The sequence below is a fragment of the Pinus tabuliformis genome, chromosome Q, assembly GCF_031772625.1.
Source record: "Pinus tabuliformis cultivar Carrire ecotype Pingquan chromosome Q, CPIR1, whole genome shotgun sequence".
NCBI classification, from domain to species: domain Eukaryota; kingdom Viridiplantae; phylum Streptophyta; class Pinopsida; order Pinales; family Pinaceae; genus Pinus; species Pinus tabuliformis.
Genome location: NC_142296.1, coordinates 1,126,464,501 through 1,126,470,300, shown reverse-complemented (window position 1 = coordinate 1,126,470,300; position 5,800 = coordinate 1,126,464,501). Strand labels below are relative to the sequence as shown.

Sequence of the window (5,800 nt, the reverse complement as noted above, 5' to 3'; positions counted from 1 at the left end):
CCTCTTTGTGTGCTCTCTCCCTATCCCTCTTATCTATTATGCTCTTCGATGGAACAAATGCGCTCAGAAAGAATGGAACCCCTTTTCCTTCTAGTGGTCTAGTTATAACACAAATCTATAGCCTACCAGTGGTTAGGTTTGACTACCTCAGCTCTTAACGAGAGTTACAATATAGAATATTATAGATTTTATTCATCATGATCATGTGGCTAACCCTTATTCCTTTACTAATAGGTACCGACGTGTCATCCTCTCAAATTTGGTGGACAAAACAGGAAGGTTAATTTCTGAGTGGCATAACTTATGCACATATACTTCGATTGAGGCGATTCTTGCATCGTTGGAAAATTATTTATGTGTATAATAGGAAAAAAAGGCATGCCACTAAAGAAAAAAAGGTTTACCCCATAGAAACATCATTTAATTCCTCAAAATTCGTCTGGAAGGTTTTAGACCCCAATTTTCCAAATTGGGTGCCGTCGGTAAAATTGGTCTTATGAGATGACTCCTCAACTTTTTCCAGTCTAAAAGCATCGCTATGGATGAAAAAAAATATAATGGTCCAATCCATATCATGAGTTTCCACCCGGAGTGGCTATAGCCATAGTTGGGGCTAAGATTCGAGCCATTGTTGAGATTCAAAAACAAGTTATTGTTGCAGTAGTTGTTGACGAGCTTCAAGAACTAGGTAAACATTTCTTCCTCATAGATTTAAAATGTAATGGGGAAGCTCAAATTCTTGATACTAAGTTTATGAGGGTTTATATAGGTATGTAGGATGGTTGGAAATACCTTTGAGAATGGGTGTGATTACAACTGGAAATAACTCTAAAACTCAGATTAATTATGATCTCTCTTGGTAACTAAAAGAATGGCCACAATGAAAACCAAGGGACTAACGAGGAACTAACAAAGAGAATGAGCACAAATGGTGGCACAAACATAGCCAGGGCACACAACTTCTAAGATGTAAGGCAATCATATGCATGGAGTTGTTCAAGTAGAGGAGGACACATAAAATCATGAAGAAGAGCCAACAAAGGAGATAGGGTTTATGTGATAGGAGAATAGTGTAGAGAAATTAGTGTGAATGAGAAGAAATGGATATGAATTTTGTAGAGAGAAGGTTAGGCGAGCTTAAAATGATATAGAGGTATATTTGACAAGTATAGAAACCGAGAATCAATTTTGAGTGGGAATGTAGTTAGGTTTTTTCTGATACCATGTAAAGTTGAGGAATAAATCTGTTCGATTGATTAATATCATTAACTCAAAGCTAAATATATACAAATGAGTTGGCTATTTTCTTCACCTTCTATGAGGAACTTTTGGTCCTCCTCGTGATTCCTCTACCTCTGTATTATGTATAATAATAAAATAATCTCGAAATATTATACGTCTACCATATTAACTAAAAGTAGAAGATAATACAATATTTTAATTTAATTTAAGAATAAAACCTTCAAATACAATCTACATTTAGATGAGAAGACAATAAGAAATAATGTTTTATTGTGAGTAATTTTGACTAAGCCAATAAAATATAAATCATTGCAACAACAATAAATAAGAAAAGTACAAAAATGTTGACAAAATTTAATGATAAATATTGTAACATATAGTGTAAAGCTTTAAACAATTGCTATGCCATTTCCATATCATTAAATTTAGATACACATTTATGCATAATAGAATCCTAGTTAGATAAACAAATGAAAACAAATTATGAAATTCAATTACAAATTTGGCTTACACTCAATTAAAAATACAAACACTACCCCAACATTATCCCGATAACCTACAAATTTGAATTTTAATCACTAAATCATATGCTCTTATTTTAATAACAATATTACATTATTATACCATGATTCTAAGCATATAAAAAATGATCATTAATAGAGGAATCAAATTGCAATAAAGTATCATATAACACCCCAAAAAATATAGCGACATCCTAATGAGCATATAATACAATACAACTTAAATGAGTCTAATGGTTAAGAACATGTGCTTCCTCGTAAGAACTTATAGGTTCAAATCCAGAGAGGGTAAAGTATGTACATCTTTGTAGACTTTGGTCCCTTGTTCCACAAGCAAAGGGGTCTCATACACCAATTCAGGATGGTCTTTGTGTGGCTTCTTCACACCCTTGGTTGTGCAAGTAGATTTATAGGCACATAACCATTAACCTTGGTTGCATGTTGCTTCTTGGAAGCCTTTCATCCAATGTACTTTTCCACGATCTTTTTGGTATGATCCGTGGAGCCAAACTAAACCATTGAATACGGGTTCCAAATAAAAAAATTTGTTGCAAACAAAAATTATCGATAAATTCAACCCACAAAGCATAAATACTCAAAAGAGAGAGTACCAGAGAAAACCCATTGCTAATAAACAATAACACAACAACATTAGCAAATATGGTTGATATAGGTCGATCAACATCATTTTCCATTTGTTTTATAAACCTATGCATCCACATGATAAAAATTGTTATTTGATAATTTGTAATAGTATTTTCATAATTATATTAGGTAAATGTGAATAGGTAGATGTGGATTTAGAGATGCAAGGTAGTTAATATTTTTAATTCCATTTGTTGATGCAGAGGAGATGACGAGAATATGATAGGATCTTTCATTTATGACCATACGATAAATATTTAGATTAAAAGAAAGATTAATCTATCAAAAATTAATATAGGGAATGCCTATCAACATAATTACCTACTAATATAACATGCGTAGGGTTAGTGAACAAGTTGTGCTTTGTATAGAAGTTTCTTGAGTTGATTAACTATGTATCTTAATTGTGAATTAAAAGATGCAATGAAATGATTAACCATATATCTTAGTTGTGAATTAAAAGGTGCAATGAATAGTAGTATTGTGCACTATACAACCCATTCACCATTTTGGGATTTCATTGTCCTCTCTATAGTAGTACAACGAAAAGAAAAACGAATAACACAAGCATCTTGTAGGTTTCCAACTCTTAAAATATCTGCAAATTCATCAATTAATTTTTCAGGAAACATAATAGTAAAATTCCAGGATGAGAATGCAAGTGAAGACTACAGTCTAAATATGTAAGTTATAAGAGGGAGAATATCTCATTGCTATACTAATTTAAATCTCGTATCTTTTTGGTGAGAAGTGAAATGATTCCATTTCTAAAAGCATTTTGTTATTATAAAGTTAATTAGTAATTAATTTGAAATGAAAAGTGATTAAGCATATAGTAACAAGGAGAACAATTTACTAACTAAAGTATATGTAAAATTAGAGGTTTTGATTAGATAATAATAGTGCCCAAGATTTTAAGAAACTCCTTACTTGCGTTAAGAACCCAAAAAATTTGAGAATGAACACTACTAACAAGAAAATAGTCCAGAAGTTAGAATGCTTAAGCCCATAAGTTAGAATGCTTAAGTCCATGAGTACGCAAAAAATTTAGAAATGAGCGAGTAGTCCACAACAAATCACAATTATACAAGAGTATCTCCATAGTCACAAACATATCCAAGTATAAATTCAACATAAAGGCTCACAATGACAATCTAGAAATGAGTGAGTAGTCAACAACAAATCACAAGTATACAAGAGTATCTCCATAGTCATAAACATCTCCAAGTATACATTTCAAAATAAAGGCTCACAATGACAATGCACCTCCTCTACTCTCCTCTTGTGTGGCTACAACTCTTCCATTTGAACAATTTGGTATCTCCATAGTCACAGACATCTCGCACATAATATTTATAGTTGACTAATATTTATTTGAATCAAACTAGATGATTACTTGGAAGAAAACATGAAAATAAGTTAACAAAACACAATTGTAATAAAAAAATCTAAACCAATTCAAAATATTAAAATTTACATATTTGGCATCAAGTCAGTGTATTGTAACTTGTGATTAACCAAATTAATATACAAAGGTGGAGTATATTTCAATTGAATGGTCATATAGTCCAATATGACTAGGATTTACCAAGTAACAGGTAATGAATCAGAGAATAAGCATTGGGATTTACAATTTTCCATTAAAAAAATTGAAGACATAACTAATTATAAAAAAATCAAGATTTTTATTATTAATTATAAAAAAATCATTATTAATATAACTTGTTATCTTAGTTTTATTTTATATATTAGAAAACAATCCAAATTTTATATTAATATTTTTTTTAATTATATTAAAGATAGTATAAAATTTCCGATTTATATTTGAAATAAAATAAATAAATATATTAAATTTACCTTTTAAAAATAACAGTAAATGACAATTAAATAAATAAGTATAAGAAAGATTATAACACTGAAATTTAACCACCATCCATTTTTCATATTAGTTTCAAGAGTGCCTCTAATAAAATCATTATCACATCATATAACATTTACAAATATTTAGCAGAATACTTATTATTACTAATTCTCATATTATTTAATTGAGAAATGCCAACAAATACTCCTATGAAAACGGGTATCCACGTATTATCAAGAAATCAGACATAAGAGAACCAACAACGACGCAACAAGAATCCTAAGCCACCAACAACAATAACACAACGGTCACTGTTAGGCGCGAACCCACGACCAATTATTATCGACCATGCTGGAGGACAATAGTTAAATAGTTTTTGAGATAATTCGTAATAATTACATATGTGGTGGCTGTAGTTTAGTGGTGAGAATTCCACGTTGTGGCCGTGGAGACCTGGGCTCGAATCCCAGCAGCCACAATTTTTTAACGGTGACGAAAATGTCAATGGCTATACGCTGAATTATTTGCGGAAGAGCTGTTACTTTTGGGATTAGTGGAGCGCAATGGGCTAGCATGGTTGTTTCCCATGCCTTGTGGAAGCATGTGATATTTTAAAAATTAATATATTTTAGGGGTTGCTATCCTGGAAAGTTATAACTAAGAATGGGGTAATATATTTTAGGGGTTGTATATCAACTAAGGATAAGGTTTTAGGGGTTGCATATCATGGAAAGTTATAACTAGGGATAGGGTATCTAGGGATTGCATATCATGGAAAGTTATAACTAAGGATAGGGTTAAAAGGTGTGGGAAGCTTTTGGATGATTATCTCTAAAGGTAAGGGATTTTTTAATTATTTTTTTGAAAAAGAAAAGTATTATTATGAATGAATATCTTGTGGCTCTCAGATATGTCTAAACATTTTGATTGTTTTTCTAAATGGCTTTGAAATTATTTGCTAAATAAGTCTATACGATTGATTATCTAGTATGGTGGAGTTCTTAAGTCTCTCTTACATGAAATGTTGGTTTTTTTAGAATAATTCTCAAACCAATCAATAACTTCCTCTGCTATGAGCCAACTTGTTTCTTTAACTCATGTTATGGAAAATACGATTTGTCTTAGTGTTGGTATCTCTAAAGCTAAATGCAATTGTGTACATTTAGGGGCGGCATCAAGTCATTTGACAAACAATGCAATAATTCAATCTCTTGACCACCCATTTCAAGTGCTAATGTCCCTACCATCAAATAAAACACTATAATGTGTTGGAGAAATCTGTCTAAGACCCTTCCTTCACTAGCTTTTGAAGCAATGGCTTAGGCCCCTCAAGCCTTGCTATAGAAAAATAATGATGGATGGACAAGATTTGTTATAAAAGGGAAGACACCTTAGACTTGGAAAACCAACTAATTTCTTAGTCTGAAAGGGGTTATTCAACTTTGAAACCTAGTCCAAGTTTGACTCGAAAGAATCCTTCTAGCTCTATAATGGACATGAACCCTCCTCGTAGCTTCCAAACCAGTACTTA

The 5,800-nt window shown here is 31.7% G+C and overlaps 1 non-coding gene across 1 annotated transcript; it reads left to right on the top strand.

Moving 5' to 3' along the window:
* Window positions 1–4,675: 4,675 nt before the first annotated feature.
* TRNAH-GUG (transfer RNA histidin (anticodon GUG)) lies at window positions 4,676–4,747 on the top strand. The gene has a single exon. It is a non-coding gene; the product is annotated as a tRNA-His (tRNA).
* The last annotated feature ends 1,053 nt before the right edge of the window (window positions 4,748–5,800 follow it).